The sequence below is a fragment of the Agelaius tricolor genome, unplaced genomic scaffold (genome assembly GCF_023055355.1).
Source record: "Agelaius tricolor isolate 1412-34295 unplaced genomic scaffold, bAgeTri1.0.p SCAF_1, whole genome shotgun sequence".
Lineage (NCBI taxonomy): Eukaryota > Metazoa > Chordata > Aves > Passeriformes > Icteridae > Agelaius > Agelaius tricolor.
In genome coordinates this window covers 12551872-12571033 of record NW_027269261.1, presented here as the reverse complement: position 1 = coordinate 12571033, position 19162 = coordinate 12551872, and the positions used below count along the sequence as shown (strand labels likewise).

Here is a 19162-nt window from a genome sequence, read left to right as displayed (position 1 = left end):
GATTCCTGTAAGTATTCAGTGTTTGCTTACAAGGCTTGCAGTAAAGAAATCCTTGCAGTACTCTTGTCTGACATTCTTGGCTGTACTTTAGAAGGCTAAACAGTAGAAAGCCTGAAAACTCATCAAAACATTATTGACTAAATCTCTGTAGCTGTTCTCATAGCTGTTAAATGTATCCTGTCTGGGACTTGGCCATAATTTCAGGTTTGTTTGTCAGTCTTTAAAATGTTCTACTTTGCAATCCTGTGTCTTCCTTGCTGCTGTAAAGCCTCTGAGAAGGAAAAGACTATTCTGTGATGGAAATGGCACTGAAAGCCCAAATTAATAATTTGGGCTTCATTGTGTTGACCACTGTGGAGGTGCTTTAAGCCATCCCGTATGATGTGCTAATAAGGCATTCCTGAATGTGGGTGTGATTTATACTGGCAAGATAATTTTGCCTTTGTCAAGACAGCTTTTTCTTTATTTAAATTGGGAAGAGAGGGAATGGGAAGTGGAGCTAAACTGTACAGTGATCTCTTTGCATAATTGTCGACAATAGAAATGCTTGCTGGGCTGGTTATGTTGGCCACAAATCACCTTTTGGTGACCCTTGAACAGCCTCACATTATGAACAGAAAGGTGCAAGACCTGGGTGAGGAGCTTGCTTGGAGCATTTATAGCATAAGCAATTTGGACAGAGTTGTCAAGTGCTAGCTCATCATATTCAGACCATCTTCTGAGCTGCACTGAACTTCAAATGAGTGTGTATTTAAATGTTAATGATAACTGGTTCTCTGTTTCTTGAAGAGTTGGCTGCTGCTTTGAAGAGATCACCTTCCTTCCTGCATGAAGGAAGAGATGCCACAGAGTGCTTAGTGATAACAGTAACTTGTTAATTATGTGTTAGCATAGAATAGTTAGAGATGAGGCAGCTTCACGGAGAGATCTAGTGCAAGTTGTCATGGAGGGGATTCCTGTTTGTGAGGGTGATGTGCAGAGACAGAAGAGCAACTTTGAGTCGGCTGACTTTCTCTAAAGTGAAAACAGTTAAAACAACTTAAATATCAAGATAGTGAATCACTGTTTCTTTTCTATAATCCCAGAGTATTGCTGTGAGATTAGAGGTGGTGGGGTTACAGAATAAAGAAATTTGCCACAGGATTGGGAAATTACTATGGGACAGTGCAAAGTGGTAAGTCAACAAGGCTGATTGAGGCCAGAGTGATCTGCAGGAATCACCACTATTTTATTCTATTTAATGTATATGTCTACTAGCAACCTGAAAAGCCTTGCTTCAGAGCTTATTAGAAATGCTTTTTATGGGATAGATTCATTTAACTTGTCATGACCCATCCTTACCCTGAAGATTGTGGGTATTGCTTTAACAGTTGATCAAATCTAGGATAACAGATGTCAATGAATCTGTGATCTGTGAATTACTTCTAAGGGGTTCACAAAATGTAAGTAAGGACTGCCTTCAACTTGTGTATGATGGCCTAAAGCTCTACTTCAAAATTATTCAGAAACAAAAATTTTGAAAATTGAAAAGAAAAAACCAACAACCCCCCCCAACTTAATTGGTGACTTTAATTAAGTACAAATGGACAGTATTCTCCCTAGCTTTTGCTTCCTTATATATGTGAGAGAACAAGAAATATTTTGAGAACATGGTTATAGTTAATTATACAAAGCCCACCACAAAGCCTTTACCTACAGCTTGTGGATTTGAACAAGAAATACAAGGAGTAATTTTTTTTTATTGTACTTTTTAATCGATTCAAGTGGTTTTGTGAAGGAGCCACGTCTCTCCCTCTCTGTATGGATGAAAGTGAAGCAGAAAGGGTTGAAGTGACTTGTCCAAGAGCATTTACAGGGCTGTGAACAGAACCTAGGGTACAAGAGTCCTTACCTAAGGCTTTCTCCATGGTGTCATGTTACTGCTTTCAGAAGGATAAGAATTTTGTCTATTATTTTGAGCCATCTCATATGCTGCTAATATGTCCCTGGACTAAAAATTACTGCATTGAAGATTTGGGACTGGCCCAGCGTGAATTTCTGACTTGTAGCTCTTTAAACTTAGAGGCATGTGTCTGCTGAGATGGGGAGATGTGGGCCTTTCAGAAATAGCTAAGGATACCTAGAACTGGTTGAACGTGCTTGCTGTGCAGCTCAAAAATTCCAATGTCATTTTGTTGCAATGTCTCTGACCCTCAGTTCCTCTTAATTGTGTTTTACAACCCATCTCTCGCATCTAGAATCTTTCCACTCTTGCAGAAAAAGACTCTTAAATCTCTACTTTTTTTACCTGGAATCCTTGTCTCCTGAAATCCAGCTTGATGTTAGCTGACCTTCCTGGGCTGCCTTCTGGGTGAATGTCTGTGGCTGGGATGTTTTCTGTTGCTATATCAACCTGGTTTCTGCACTAAAAATAAAGACCTCAGGGTGGGGAATGTGTGTTGTTTCCTATAAGCTCACATGACTGTTGCAACATGTTTATCTAACATGTTAATTCTAATTCTGCCCTAACAAAAGCTCTCTGGAAACATGAGTGGTACTTCAGTTCTCATTAATTTTTTTTTTTTTTAATAAAAGTAACTTCTAAAAAAAGTCCTGGAGGGCTTGTGTCTGAGTTTTAAAGCATTATTAGCTGTCTTGGTAGAAATTTCATAGCTAGATAAATATCTACACAGCTGCCTTCTGGATTTTTTTGTATGTTCAGGGAGGGAGAGGGAGTGGGAGTATGGAGCTGTTTCAAGTATCCATACTATATTTTCAGCCCATTTTTCCTGATAGTACACAATGAAGCTCCCAAACTTGGTCCTCTGGATTGTACTGAGTTTAAGTGCTTCAGATAGTCTGAATACAAGGCAAGCCTGATACAAGGCTTGATTTTTAAAATTAATTAAAATATATTTGGGATAAATCACATAATTTTATGGGTGATGAGTATTATTTTGACTTGGTGGGTCTCATTCACTCAAGGTTTGCTTCTCACTGTTCATTTTCGGATGTGCATATACAGAGATCAAGTATGGGCTTCACTCAGTTTTTTTTCCTTGGAGCCTACTTTTGTTTTGCACATTGCATCAGCAGTGTATCCATATGATGAGTTCTGTCTTGAGAGCTGGGGTTTTCTGCCCCCCCAAATAAGGCTGGTGTGGGTGTTACTTATATTGCCTTGGAGAGGATGCAGCCTGAAGAGATCTTTCAACATAATGAATTGAGTCAGGTCCCAAATGAGAAGTGTCTACGAGAAGTACATCCAATACTCCCAACTGGAAAAATCAATCATTTAATACCAGGAGGCTGGAGTAATATGAGGGCCTGGCTCCAGATTTAAACGTAGGAAAGGAAAATAATGGCTTCTTTATGAAATTTTTTGCTGGTTTAGGGGGTGGTTCTTCCCTAGAAATATCTCAGTGGGATTCTGAGGTCCTCATTTTTAAAAAAATACCTAAGTTCCCTGAAGCTGGTCTATTACAGGCCTAGAGGGGCAGGAGCAGTTGGGGACACTTTGCTTCACCTTTGTTAGGAACAGCTAAATACAAAATGAGTGTGAGGAATCCCAGTCTTCATTTTCAATGTGTCAAACAGTTGGCAGCATTGTAGAGCATCCATTGTAGAGGTGGGGTGCTTAAATGGGATTTGGTATCTCCATGCAGAAAGGGGTTAGCAGTAGGAATGGATGCTGCTTTCAGTCCTGAGGGCAGGAAGACAAAAGTGGTCTCACCATCAGCACGTGAATACAACTGCCTTCACTTCAAATCTGGAGAGCAGGTGGATGTGGGTTTTATTGGTACTGACAGTTTTAACCCCAACAGCAACTGTTGTTGTTAACTGGTGGGAACAAGTTCTTCATGGTAAAAAAAGAGATTACAGTTCTTCACTTTGCTGCCTGGTAGACAGATGCCCTTTTAAATGTCCTGCTCTAAAGCTGTATCCTTTTCTACCATAAGAGTTCTCTTGTATAGAAAGATTGGAACTGCTTGGGGAAAAAAAAGTGTGTAGCATATTGTGTACATATGTCCTGCCAGCTTGCTCCTCTAGTTGGAGCAGGTAGAAGAGGGGAAATTAGGTCCTTTTTCTCCATCTTGCTGCCTCAGGTGGACCTCTTGGTTGTGCCGTATCTGGTAAGTGGGAGTAAGGTCTAATTATTCTTATGACCGAGAGATATTTCATCAGAAAGCATTTTTGGATGCCCTGAAGAGTGTTTTGCAGTTAGGGTCCAAATTGCTGTTCCTCTTAAGAAGCAATCCTACTTTTCACAGTCACATTTTTGCTGCCCTACCCTGTACCCTGTTCTGTCAACCAGCATCTCTGCAGCAGCACAGTTAGGCAGGTCAAGGAGGTAAAATGACTGCAAACTAATCCAGCTGAAGGCACAGCTGTTTTACAGACATGTGCAATGGTAGTGCAGAAAAGTGGTGGGAAAGGATGGCCCTTCCACGAAGGAAGCTTGCAGACAGATTGGAAGCATGCCTTCAGTGTTTCCCTGGGCCTGTGAAAGTCATTCCTAATTGGAGCTGTTTTACTGGAATGCTCTCAGCCATGGCTGTGCTGCTGTAGGAGCTGTCTGGGCTGCTGCTGGAGCCCCACGTTCTGCTCTGTGGTTGAGCAGTGCATCCAGGCAGGAGGCAGCACGTACTCCAGGGATCCCCAACTCGGGAGCACACAGAGAATAGAGACTTTAACCTATGTAATGACTTTAAGCAGTTAATTTCTCTCTGTTGCCACGTGGTGGTGATGTTTGTTGTTGCCTTCAAGGAGCTTTGGACTTCTGCTGCTGAGGGCACGTGACAGATAAGTTGGCAAGAAATGTCATACAGTCACCTATAGGTGACTTTCTCCAGAGCTGCATGGTTTGTGCAGTTATCCACATGGTGATGATATGTTTGCTTCTGTTTATCCTCCATTTTCCGTGTACACATTCCTACACCTCAGCAGGGTCAGCTAATCAACAACAGGAGGTGTTTTCCTAGGAATAACTGACAAAATATAATAGATTTCAAGGGTAGCACACTGCAGGTATCCCCTTTTGAGTCTACTCAGTTGTCATCTTAGGTTATTCCAGATCTAGAAGGTTTTCCTATCCCATCTTTATCTCACCAAAGGCTTGGCTGTGATCATTTTGATTCCCCAATGACCCTGTTTTTGTGGTGAATCCCTAATGTGTCAGGTTCTTATCATTATCTTATTTTATGCTGATAAGCAGACACAGAGGATAGATCATCCATTCAGAGGCGTGTATTTATAAATGAGATCAATGGCACTGTAAAATCCTCTCCACCAACTCTTGGTGATGAACTTGAGTGTGATCTAGGCCTTAACAAAATTTATATAGTATATGTAAATGTACATTCACTGTAAGGGCAGCTTAGAGAACAACTGATTTAAATATGTTAAATAAAATCTGGTTTTCCTCCACTTGGCTGTGTCCAGTACTACAAACTCAGATTTACTGAGTCCCTGACTTCCTGAGTCTTAAATCTTCTTGTTGCTTAAGTTTTTTATGCTTTTTACACAGCAAATCAGAAAAGAAAAATGGGAAATCAGGATTATCGTATATTTTCAAGTCTCAGCTAAGATGAGAAGGAAAACTTGAGTAAGGCTAGTGTGATATTCTAGAGAATTTTCCTTTTAGGAATTGGATAAAGGGAAGTGATGTCTCTATGCTGTTTTATGGAAACAGATTACTGACTGTCATTCTAAGTTTATGTTCAACATCAGTAGAGAAGCTGTTACTCTAGAAGTTTATAAATGTTTAACCTTTATTGTTTGTTTTGTAATCTTCATTTCTTAATAGCTGATCCTTGTCTTTGTTTTTTATCAAACTGGTCATCTTATTACTGTGTGTGATTAAATGGATGACTTTGTCTTGTAAGCTGCTTGGCAAAACAAGGACTATTTTGATGCAAGTTGGGTTTTTTCAGATTTACATTTGTGTAGATGGCATTTCTTCTGTGAACCACCTCAGGTATGGAGTAATTAATAGTTGTTCAAAAATGCAGTCAGGCATTTTACTTTTTTTTTTTTTTTAGTGAGACAGAAACCAACTGAGAAGAAGGAAAAGCATCAAATCTAATTTTCTCTCTCTATGCTTTGTTCCAACATGACATTGAGTGCAGGAGTTAGTGTTGGGCAGTACTGGGCTGTGGCTGCTCAGTGCTGGAATTTTGCATAGCTCTGAACATGTTTGGGTGGAAAGGGGAGGTCCAGCTCTCACGATCCCAGAATTTCCATAGCGTGCGTGAGCATCTTGAGAGGTGACTGGTTCTGTTGCACCACACTCTGTTGGGCTGTGTGTGTGCAGGGTTTCCATACTCAGCCTGTGAGGTGTGGAAAAAGGAGGTGGCAGTCCAATCTATGAGTCAATTTTTGAAGGTGTGGAAGAGCAGTCAGTGAAGGAACATAAAAAGGTGAAGATTGGGGAATGGAATGTTTGGCGTTGGTTTTAATTAGAAACATCCTGTTCATCACTCATATGCGAGATAAAAAGGGAAGAATATCCATTACTACAGTACACTGACAGAGGAAATATCTGTATTATAGTGAGCAATTCTAATTGAGCTGCCAAGTATAATTGAATTGAAATACAGATCCCATTCCAACAGTATTTCCCTTATTGTAGTGTATGAGTGAGAGTCATCTGGCATTGTATTTATTCCTAATCTTTCTGCAACTGATGACTTTTGTCTAAAATCCAAAGTACTTCAGTACTGACTCAGGATAAAACTTAGCAATTACCTCTGTCAGCTAAAAGATGAATAAAGCTCAAAAACCAAAACTTTCATAAACCCAAGGCTTCTTGTACCTGTCCCCTCACAAAGGTATTAAGATGGCACTGGTACTGTGACCTAGAAGAGTGGCTGTGTAAATCAGAGCAGGAAGCTGATACAAAGCTCAGAGCTGAAGGTTCTCTTGGTTTTGGGGGGGAGCTTTGTTCTTGCCGAGGAGGAGCCAAGCCCTGAGCTGCTCTGCTCACGCTCTCCTGGGCGTGGTGCTGTGACTCAAGAGAGGGGTATGTGCTGCCCGTGACTGCAGCTCATCACTTGGAGTGACCTCTCCCTCCAGCACTGCAAACCAGCTGCACTGAGACTGTTACTCCAAGTGGTACTGGAAATTAGATTAAAATCTGCTGCTCCTGGCTTTGGGTAATTAGCTGGCAGTACCTTTAAAATACTTTTTTAGAGCATTTGGACAGTGGTGTGAAACATTCATCGTTTTCAAGGCTTAAATTAAGCGAAACAATCTGAGATCCTTCCACATGTCAAAGGGAAAAGCTTAAGAGGTTTAAATTCAAGGTGTTCTACATTATAAAATTTAACAAATATCAATATAAATGGGTACAAGTAGTCCTTCCACCCTCCAGTTGATACAAAAGACTTTCCTCACTTTCTATGAATGTCTCTATGTAGACTGAAGCTTCCTCTGAACCAAATTTTTTTTCACTTTTGATTAAAAAGCATGTGAAGAGCTGTTGTAAAGTCAATACTTTGAATTACTATAAAGCTGTGACATACCTAAAAATAGTGAAGAACCAAAAAAAAAAAATCTTAAGTTCTAAAATTTTTCTAAAATACACAGACATTTTTGACATTATTCTGTTCAGGTCATCAAATTGTTACAAGCTATTGAACTACAATGTAAGACATAAATTTTAGAAAAATGAAAAGTGCAGGAAGTTTGAATGATGCATTGCCATAAATTTACTCATCTTTTATAAAATGCCTTCTTGAGGTGCTGACATTTTCAGTACATTAATTGTTCATAATGAATACTCTTGCATAAAACATTCAAAGGTAATTTTCTGAGGCCAAAGAATGACTAAAAAGTTATTCACTAGAGAGCAATCAATAATCTGTATCCAAAGGAACACTGGTGGAATGTGAAATACACTGATGTAACAGGTAGAGGAGTTTGCATATGTAAAAGAATCTGCCCTTTTTACAGGTTTGATGCCCTAAAGAAGCCATAGAGTCGTGTGGACTGGTGGACTGGTGCAGAAGCAAAATCATTATGTTCTAATCATGTTTCATTGAAGGCAAGGAAAAACCAGCTTTGGGCAAAATATCCATATCTCTTGTGGCAGAGATCCAGGAGGTAGCCACCTCTGCTGCAGGTAATATATGATTGCTTTTGTGCTGTATACTTCAGGATGGATAATAACAATCAGTGAAGATAGGTTTAAAGGATATACTGAAATAGCAGGGAAATAAATTAATTGATCTATCAGGCTTCTTCCAGGCAATAGATTTTAAACAACTTGTCAAATATTTCTTGGCTGTTATACCCTCGCATAAGAGCTTTCCCTGGTTCATAAAGAAAATTAATGTGAAATCAATAATGGTATTTAAAAATTCACCAAACACTTCCCATCCAATGCAAGTCTCACTTTCAGAGTGCCACTAATGCAACAGGCAGAGTGGGAAAACCACACAGACTTGACCTTAGTGGTTAAAACAGAAGCCAGTGCAGATGGAAAGTGCGGTGAAGAGATGCTTTCAGAAGCAACCAGGAGGAGCTGCCTGCTTCCCCACAAGAACAAACCTCTGAACAGAGCCCCTTGTGAGCATCAGCTTGCAAAAGTCTTGTTTGAAGATGCAGTTGAGATGCTACTCTGACTTCCTGCTAGAAGATACAAGATGGCCTGAACAGCAAGCAAAAAAAAAAGAAAAAGAAATATCACATAAGGGTGAAAACCACAACAGAAGAACTGTAAAATAAGTTTCCTGTAGCATCACACAACCGTATGAGCTGCCCAATTTCAGACAACAAAGAGGGAATATTTGCTACTTCAAGTTGCTTCGTTCTACTCTTGCAGGAAACCTGGGATCATTTTGGAAATAAGAAGAAACAAGCCATAAATTAGGTTTGTGTTTTGGTTTATAATTTTTAATAAAAGCACAAAGAGGAGTAAGACAGTACATGGTGTTTTTGTGGCTGTATCTGCATTTAGGCTATTTTTCTGGTGACAGAGGTACATTGTAGTTACCATTTATGTAAATTAATACAATTGTAATTACCCACTGTTGCCACATTTGCTCTGCGAAAATAAGTAGGATTTGTCTGTATCCCCTCTTCTTCCCCTTCCTCCCCAAGTGATTCAGAACTGTTTTGCAGCCTCTTGCACAGGGTTGTTCAGCAAGGCAGAAGGTGAAGTGCAAGCCTAGGGAGTTTGGAGGTGGTTGTGGTCTCTCCTGGCAGGCTGATGTACTGAGCTGCTGCATCCAAGAGCAAGGTCCAGAGTTTGTTCAGTTTTGTCATCTCCAGGCACCCGTGCCCACGGTCTCTCGGCATTATTCACAAAAATTTAAAAATATACTGCTTTATTACTCGTGGTGATATCTAGTTTCGGGGGTTCACATGTCTCATACCTCCCCAAGCTTTTTTTATCTGACAGAGTTAAATGTTTGTTTTTCTTTCTAGGTTAGAATTCAGATTCAGATGGAAGCACTTGACTCCCAAAGCTGCGTCCTCAACCAGCAGCTAGGAGATGCACGATAGAATTGGCAGAATTGCACTGCTCTAAGCACTTTTGGAGACATATGCTGCTTTTCCCACTTCTGGAAGCAGTCCCACAGATGCCTCATGATATTCACTTGAGTCATGGCCGCAGAGTTGACTTTTTGGAGGTTTGGATTCCCAGATTCCTACACCGCGCGTTTAACAGAAGCGCAAACTCCGAAGGTGTTTAGTTTAGGTGTCCTTCCTACTAATCAGCTGATTAGTAGGTAGGACATGGTTCCAACTCCCTCTCAGCCAATGAATAGGACAAATAGGTTGTTGGCAATGATTAGGATGAGTATGGCAGGTAGGTGAAAAATTTTGTAATGTAGGGCTCTGAGGCGATATATCATGTTGCAAATTGTAGGATAGATCAGGATACGAACAGCGCAACGGGGAAGAAGGTAAGGAAGTAGAAGTCTATTTTTAGGCTGATGGGGATTTTGAAGTTTATAATGAATTTTCATTCTCAGAAGGAGGTGAGGCTTTCTGTTCTGGAGTGGATGTAGATTGTTATTGGGATTAGGCTGATTAAGAAGGAGGTTTTGACTGTGTTTATAATTGTGTTGGGGGTGTTCTTGCCTTCAAACCGCAGACCTGCCCGGCTGCAAGCACAGAGGATGCGTTTGACCAAAACCCAATGCTCCCAACGCAAACCTGGAACGCTGTTCGGTGGAATCGAGACATCCCCAAGGAGGAGCAGCCGCCGGGCGGGTGCTGGTGTCGCTCCGCGGGGACAATTCCCGCGGCGCCCGGCACCAGGTGGCGCTGGCAGCGGCTCCCTTGGTTTTGGGAAGGGAGCGTGGCGGTCACAGAGCTGGGCAGCAGCAAATTCTAAATTTCTAGAGCGAAATCGCTGCGGGGAGCCTGGGTGTTGTTTCCTTGGCGGAGGTTGCAGGAGCGGGGCATCATCGCCTGTGTGCCATTTGCTGCGCGGCTCTGCTGCCCAGGTGCGTGTGCTCCGTGAGAAACGTGGCAGCGCCGAGCCCCTGCCCAGCTCTGTGCTGCTCGAATATCTAGGGTATCAACAGAATAATTTCCTCCTGGTGTGCTCCTGCTGGTAAATGAATGATTAGTACATGCTTCACCATGAACAAATGTTCGACAGCCTGAGAAAAAGAACTTAATTTGCCTACTTTACTGACTCTACAACCTGAGCAAAACTTTAATTTGCTTTAGAAATTCTTTTAAATGTTGCTAGAAAGAAGTTATTGTTACACAGCTTCAGCAATAGATTATTCTAAATCTATTCCTAAACCCATACAAAAATGGAATCTCAGATTTTACTTATGCTATCAATCTGCACTGAGTTATCACAAGTGTAGAAAAATAAGAAAGTTGCTATCCGGTCTAGTTAGTTGAAACAAAACAGGAAGATGAATTGCAGCACTAGTAAGAGTTCTTTTATCATCTGATTTTCCAGAAAGCATTTTTAATTTTATGGTAAAATCTTGAAAACAAATTTCTTCAGAATGATGCCTCTCTGCTTCATAGGATTTTCAAATACAATTCCCATTCTCAGCTAGCTTGGTGGTAGGAGCCATCTACTTGCTCCAGATGCAAAGCAAAATTTGCTTTCATTTTGCTTTAAAAATTCCATCAGTTTGGTTTTTTGGATTTTTTGGATTTAGTTTTTTTTGGTTTTATTTTGATTTTTAACAGAAAAGAAAAAAAATTCTGTCCATAACAGTCCATTACAGAGTTTGGAATATTACATATGCCCTGCAAAAGGAGATTTAAAGATTCATTGAATACTAGAGATGGTATGAAAATGATAAATATTTCTCAGTGCTTTCTCTAAATTTTCCACAAAGCTTCTTAAACATTTGAATCAACTAACTCTAAGCTGGTTCAGTTTTCAGGCAAGGAAAGTTGTTTTCTTTTTTTCTGGCTGGTAGTGTTTTTACAAGAAGTGAGGACAAGATCAGGCAGATGGAAGGGGAAAAAAGTGTGAAGGAATTGTAAGATCAAAATCTTTAAAACTGCATTATTGGTTTGGAAAAATGAAGACATTAGTTGTGTAGCTTCTGAGTCTAAATTACAGAATGTTTTGAAAATGCCATTTTAGTTTTTAAAATTGCTGCATTTATTCAGAGACTGCTGAGAATGGAGAGTATTGATAAGCTCTACTGAGCATTTTCATATGGAATCTATTTTCAGCCACATACCAGAAAATGTCTTTGTTATTTTTTTGAATGAGACCCTAATCTCGGAATGACTTTTCATTTATCAGAGCCTTTTAAGTCTGCTATTGTGTTTCCAGTCAGATCCTTTCCACTCACTTCTTTTTTCCTGTGTCAGCCTCTTACAAACTTGCCACAGGGCAAAGTTCACAGTTATTTTCCACAGGCACAAGGATTTCCCCTCTCAGGGGTGCACTTGGGCTTTATGCAGTGGAAGCCAAGCACAAATTAATGCCAGCTCTAATAGTTTGTGATAAAGTTTCTTGTGGTATATCATACTTAATAGCAAACCCTACAATTTGTGATTTAACTTGTTAGCAATTCCAAGGCTTTTGTTTCTTCTGCTGTTCAGTCAGATGAAATGGCTTAGTGGTTTTTTGCATCACCAGCATTGGCATTTGTGCCTGTTGGTGTTCTTATTTAGCGTTGTGTCGGTTCCCACTTCAGCTATAATTTAGTAATGTTCAAATACCACTTTCTAGAAAAAAAAAATAAGTTCTGGCATCTGCAGTTGAGAAGTTGGAAAACGTGAGTGGAGTATGCCAAAAAAATCCCCAAAGAAATATTATTGACTCCTCTTAAAATTTCATTATTTTTCTGTGTTGGTATTTTTTTGGGGGGGGGGGGGAGGGGAAGGGGGAGAGGAGAGGTGGATTTCAAATGTTGTAGCACTTCAGTTCCCTGAAATATATTTATTTTAAGTTTTTCCAGGGTGTTCAAGTTTTCAAGTTTATGTCTGTGTATTTTATGCACAACAAACAGCTGAAATTCTCTCAAAGGGATTAAAAAAAGGCACAAAACCTGTTTGTTCTCTCCTAATTCACTGTTACAGATTTTACGACTCCTGGTATCAAGAAGGATTTGTGTTCCTACCCTTGACAGAAACCTCCACCTCCCCATCCCTCTGCAGTGAGGATGTGCCAGCTGTCAGCCTGGCTGCCATTTCCCACCCTCCTGCAGCTGAGCAGAGCTTTTAATCAGTCTTGGAAAGTGCTTTGCTGACCCTTCCTTCCAACAGAGGCTGATGTTCAGGCTGTAGCTCCTCGTATCAAAATGCTTTTGGATCTCTTGCTGGGCATTTGCTGCCTTCAGGCTGGAGCTGGGAGCAGCAGTGGTTTGCCTGTGTCAATGACCAGCTAACAACAGGAGAGAGCAGAGGATGCATGGATCAGAGACAGAGCCAAAGCTGTCCTGCTCAGTGGCACCATGGGCCCAGATGGCTCAGCAGTGGTTTACCAAGTATCAGCGTGGAAAAATAATCAATCAGCTTGTTTGAGTAACCTAACTCAGCTGTGAGGGGCAAAGGAACATCTGCATCACAAAATGCAAGTAATTGGCAAGAAATCTGGGGATTTGTGTGAGTTCTGTTTTGGAAGAGCCAGCCTGGTCAGAGTCAGCTCTCTGGGAAAGTGGCACCAGTGCAGATCAGCCAGGGGCTCCAGAGACTGCAGCCAGCACAGCCTGGCTTTGCTTGTCCTCCTGACACTAAGAGGAGACCTTTGGCTGATTCCCTTCCCATCTTGCTCTGGTCTCCTGATGCCATTTGGTTGCTTTGTCCTGTTGAAGTTGAGCTCCTGGGCAGGGGGAGGCTGCAAATTCCATTTATTGGGTGTGTGTGAAGCCCTCAGCACCATGGGGCTGAACATCTCCAGGCTGCTGCACCCAGAGCAGCTGTTATCAGTAACACAAAAACAAGGAGCTGCAATAGAGTGTGGGAAGGGGAATAGCTTGCCATTACTGATGTCAGGTTTAGCAAGTAAGAACTGCACTTGTGTTATTACTGATCATCCTCTGGAGAGCTGTAAGCATCTCCCTGGATAGAGATCCAGTTTCTGCCCTTACCCTGTATAACCTCATCAGTTTCAAAACAAGATTTAATGTCATTAGAGCAAATTGGCTTTAAGGCAAGGGGATTTTGTCCAAGGAACTCAGGTTGTCTTTACTTGTTTTTTTCTAAGTATATGGCATCAGAAGGATCATTGAGAAATTTACTCAAACCAACCTTTCTTTCCAGCTGTCTCAGGTCCAGCTTGTGTCACCAACCTGTGCTGCTTTCCATTCTGCTTTTTGCCTGTGCTGCTTTCCATTCTGCTAAGTGGTAAACACCCCCTGAAACATCTCAGCATCCTTCAGGATATTTTATACTCCCTTTGCTCAATCTCATACAGGCTCAAGGGACAATTGGGTGGTCTGGCTGTTAACTGGAAACTTGGTCAGCTCTCCTCCTATTTTCAAGATTGGTTATAGATTAATATTTTTTTTTTCTGGTGAAGAAATTATAACTCAACAATGGACAAGTGTATATGGCTAGCATTTAGTTTTATGTGTTTCCCTTCCTTTTCTGCAACATTTTTCTTTTCTGCAGTTTAGTATGGGTACCTACTTGCATGATAGATTGTGTCTGGAATTCCTGAAAGAGTGATTTATGCTATTCTACTCCCGTTGTCTTTGCTTGCACTTTAGCACTTTGAAATTTCTGCATTTCAAGAAAAGGAAGAAAATTCCCTCCAGTATGAAACTGCTTAGATTTCATTGGTAGTCTTTTAGTATTTCAGTCAGTGCTTTGTCTCCTGGTATGTACAATACCTCTGTAAATGTCTCTCTCTAGAGTCCTTCAGGATATCCCCTAAAACAATGTGGAGTTAATATGACTTGCAAATTGTTTTAACTGATTTGTTTATTGGGTAGCCCGGGCTTAGTTCATTCTCCTTGACAAAATGCAATCAGTTGCTTTGCATCATTCCTCATAAGCTACAGTTAGAACCTTCTTTTGTTTTTCCAGAGAAGGATCTGAACCCTGACCCCAGCAGTGCTTTGAAGTCTTCCCTGACAGACAAAGATGAAGCTTGAGGTATCAAAATGTCCTGGGAGGGACGTGACCCTTCAGTGAGCAGGGACCTGGTGGGGAGGGCTTGTTGCACGGGGCTGGAGATGGGGAGGAGGGTGACTGCATGGAATGGGGCTGCTCTGGAGCCCCTGGAATTGCAAATTGCAGCTGGAAGCAGGGGAGGAGCCCAGGAGGATGTGAGGGGCAGGGTACAATTTCCTGGTGTCATTGCAGAAGATGAAGAAATATGCTTTAATGGGGAAAGGGGTTGTATCTTTGGATAAATACATGTGGATGCCCACATTTTTGAATCTAAAAGATATTCTTGAATCTAAAATAAAAGGAGTTGAAGATTTCCACTATGGCATTTTGATTCCAAGAGAGACAGTGGCCTTGATAAGAAGTAAAGAAACAAGGTTTACTGTGATTCTTTCTTCCAGTGAAACTTTCAGCAGAAGAAATAGAAAGTATGGAAAGGTAAATTAGAGGTTGTGATAAAGGAGAGGATTAATTCAGATTACATAGCACATAAGGGTGTTCCCAAAGTACAGGGCACTCTTTTAGGAACATCCCCACATAAAAAGGAAGCATCAAATGCCTTAACCAAACTAAATCAATCTTCATGACATGACACGTCTGTGGGCATTTAACATCCTTGCTGCAGCCTTGTAACTGCACTCTCCTGTTGCATGGATGTGTCCCAGATAAACATTTCATCTTTATTGAAGTGCAATAAAGTGTAAGAAAGATGTTAAAAAAGACCCTGGGATTTTTTTTTCTTAGAAAGCCAGTATACATGAGATAATGTCAGGTGTAAAGAAAAATTCTTATGTTTGTAGTGAGAATATTTCAAGTGAAATATTTCCATCTGAACCCAGGAAAAAGACAGAGGAATGATAACAGCAGATTTCTTGTCAGAGATCAGCTGTCAGAATGAACAGATAATACTTACTTAATGGCATCCAAAATAGAAATCCTCCAGATCAATCTGCACAGCCCCTATAAAAATAACAAAACCAGAAAAAAATGAGTAATTAAATACTTGAGAGGTTTACAGTGACAAGATGAAAGATGAAATAAAGCTCTGAGAGATTACCACAGAACAGTTATTTTCCCTTTTCTCTCTTTATTTTCCTTCCACTCTTCTGCTTCTTCTTTTCATTTTTTTTCCTAAGGCAAATGCTAAGAATATTTCAGTGAGTCACTTCAGACAGGTTAAGCAGATATCTAAGGAAGCAGCCTTTGGTAAATCAAGTGGGATCACACAGGTAGAACTGGAATTCAGTGGCCCGGGCTGAACATCCCTTTGTAACTGAAAGGCTTTGCTTGTTCAGTCCCACAGATGCAGCATGGCAACAGGGATGTGACATATTGCTTACTTAGGGGCATGTGCCAGAAATTGTGAAGGGCACATCAAGGCTTCTGAAAGAAAATCAAACCAATTAGAATCTTGTCTCATGTTTAATTAACTTAAAACTCAGTCTCTTGTTTCTAGGAAGGAGTGCTTGTGGGAATGGAGGTACTTGAATACCAAATAATCTTCCAAACCATTTGGAATTCACTCTGATAAGGGTGGTTTTTGACTGAGCTTTATTTTCAGCTAAATTCTAATGCAAGTTGCCAAGCAATACAAACCTGTACAAGCTGAAAAGAAAGAGGAAAACCCTACTGGTTTCTGATATTGAGCCAGTCAGCCCAGCTACTACAATATCTGAACATCTTAATCTTTAATGTGTGTCACTTCCAAACTTCTCTGTAACTAAAATTTCTTGTAAAGGTCAAAATCCACTTCTTAGAAGCCACTCAGAATGTGAGAATCCATTTCTAAGAAGATTTTGCATGCATATAACAGGTGAAGATATATTGCAATAGCTAGGTTTTTTCTGATTTTTTAAAATTTATAAAATGTGTTTTTCCCAGGCTTACAACCAGCACAAAATCAAATATAATAAGCTGATAAAAAGCAGAACATCATCCATGACACTTCAGTCTGCCAATTCTTATATTTTTCACCCACTTACTCTGTTCTCAAGACATCTTTTTGCCTAGGGAAAAACACAAGATTTATAATACACCAGGAAAGAAAAAAATCTGGTTCTTACCACACTAAGGTGAAAGCTCCAAGTAAAAGGATCATCTCCCAACATATCCTTGTCCATGTTTATTTTAGTCAAATCTAAACTAGATTAGATTTTGTATATTTTTAGAGCATCTTGATCATCATCATAGTATTTGATCATTACCTCCTACAGACCACATATGGAAAGAAATACTCTGGTATATGGCTGGTAGATATTCAGGAACAAATGGGAGTCCAAGAGGAATAAGCCTGGGTGGCTAATGACATCTTTAATACTTACAAGGAAGTATTAAGTTCTGGTTTTGCTTCAGGCAGATGCACACCTGAAGCCTGGGTGCTGCTGGAGAAGAAATGAGGAGCAGAATGCACCCACATTTTTTAGTTGCTCTAAAGCTGTAGTGGAAACTTGTAGCTGATCTTCTGAGCTGTCATGGGATGGGTGAGTGGGGCAGAGCCAGAGAGGGAGATGATACAAATCCCTCTGCTTTATGGGTTTAATAAAGGGAGCACCAGGAGCATCTGTGCCTGTGAGCAGCTCAGTCCCGCTCACAGAATGAGCTGCATGGAGCACTTGTGCCCAGTTAGGATGGGGGGAGAGAGGTGCAGTGCAAATCCATAGGAACATCATGGAATAATTTTTAGGCCTTGCACATTGTTGGAATGCAACTGCTGAGTGAATGTATCCTGCCTTTTCACTAGGCTGTGCAGGGCTGGGAAAGAAACAGCCCTATCTACTCATTTCCTTAATGAAAGCTGAAAAAAAGATGAAGTTGGACTCTGTAATGCCATGCTGACAAGTGATATAATATTCTTATTCATCTTTTAATCCTGTTCTTTCAGGTGTCTAATTTGGTGCTTCCCCTATTAACTTTCTCATTTCTTCCTGTGCAGTACATCAGAGGTCACTGTGCCTCTTGTCATAATATTTCCAGTTTATAAGAGGGCAGAGGGAGCAGAAAGTAACTACAAGGTAGTTCTGAATCTTTCATCTTCATTTCTAAATCCTGTAATTTCTTTAAAGTACATACCCTCCTTCTTTCTTACCACCAGAAACAAGAACTTATTTGAATGTCAAACAGGGCTTTAATGAATCTCATAAGATAATCATAACAGCAGCTGTCCAAGTTAGTTTCTTTAAAAAATTCTGTATGATTTCACTTATGTTTTTAAGTGCTAACTCGAGAGTTTGCCTTTTTCTTCCTCTCACACATCCCTTTGAAAACAGGGATGTTAATTTACTAGTTAATGACTTTTTAAGTGCTTCTTCACCCAAGATACTGAACACAGCTCCTCAAACGTGCCAGCTGAACTGGAGCACGTACCATTGAGGAGAGAGGCACTCAAGTAGCTCCTATTGCAGTCATGACAGTGTTGATATAAATATTTAGAAATGTCTTGAAATAATGTTACCATTCAGCAAAGGTTGGTACCCCTAGAATGGTGATTACTAAATATTTTTATCCTTTCTTGGTTCAACAAAGCCTAAAGGGTTTATTTACCCTCCTCTGGGGAAGCACTGAGCACATGCAGGGTTTTTTTCCTGTGTTTTACCCTTTAAAAGTCTCTCCTACAAAGAGGGGCAGGTGACAGTAAGTTGAAGTTTTCTTCTAACATCTGGGTGTCTTGTGCATCAGTAGCAGATGCTTATGCCTTCCTTTGGGCATAGAAGAAGTCTGAGGGAGTTCTAAATTTGAGTCACTTGACTCACACATACATCCCAGTCCTGAATTGAGGATGTACAGCCAACATCTGAGGCAGTTCCTTCATGTAGGAGTCCCAGCCCAACATCTCTGTCTGGTTCCTAAGTGACAGCTCCTAACAGCAGAATTACTTCAGTGAGAAGCAAGGCAGGCAGCCAGATTCCAGGCTGTTCACATTGCCTCCTCTTCTCCTGAGCCTGCCAAGGTACAAAGTCCTTGCATAACCCAAGCACTGAACAGCAACAGAGCAGGTCTCTCTAAGAGATGGAAACCCGCTTGCACATTTAAAGGTAACATTTGAAGGCTTTGTAGTGATGCTACATGGGGATGCTTCCCATGGCAATGTCCCTGCTTATCTGTTAACAGAAAAGGTAATTGCAAAGCTTTAGCACTTCACTTCTGGCCAGCTTTTCTGCACTTGGGCTCTTATCCTATTCATTTGTTTCTGCAAAACAATAGGAATCAGCTTTCTCATAGTGCACTGATACTGTTACAATTTATCTTTAAAATTTTTTCAATGTATTTAGTGACAGGTTTGTTCTCAACAATTGTCAGTCCCAGCATGATTAGTTACACATTTTTACTTCATGGGGACATTTTGTACTTCATTTTGCTTCCATCAGTTACTGAGGCTTCATCCTGATGTCTTGTAGGGCATCCCTCAAGAGTGCTGTGTTTCACACATGCTTTTCTCAGAAGAAAAGAAGAATTCAGGGTTTTTGTAGTATGTCAGAGCTGGCTGTTCCTAGTCCTACTTCACCTTTTCCCTTCAATTGTTTCAGATTTGCAAGTAAGATGCCCCTAGTAACATAGGAAGGCTGCAGTCACTTCCAGCCTGTTCTCAGCACTGCCTACAGACTGATGCAAATTGGCACATTTAAAGCCC

At 40.6% G+C, this 19162-nt stretch overlaps 2 long non-coding RNA genes across 2 annotated transcripts in view; one reads left to right on the top strand and one right to left on the bottom strand.

Moving 5' to 3' along the window:
- LOC139588190 (uncharacterized) overlaps positions 1 to 19162 on the top strand; it is a 43877-nt gene that overhangs the window by 1877 nt on the left and 22838 nt on the right. Inside the window, exons 2-4 of the long non-coding RNA XR_011678574.1 lie at positions 7933 to 8101; positions 9409 to 9793; positions 14452 to 14520. This is a non-coding gene — a long non-coding RNA (uncharacterized lncRNA). The remainder of the gene's footprint in view (positions 1 to 7932; positions 8102 to 9408; positions 9794 to 14451; positions 14521 to 19162) is intronic.
- Positions 9900 to 16905, bottom strand: LOC139588195 (uncharacterized). The gene is made up of 3 exons (XR_011678575.1): positions 16599 to 16905; positions 15449 to 15495; positions 9900 to 10540 (listed from the first exon to the last, which is right to left on the bottom strand). It is a non-coding gene; the product is annotated as an uncharacterized lncRNA (long non-coding RNA).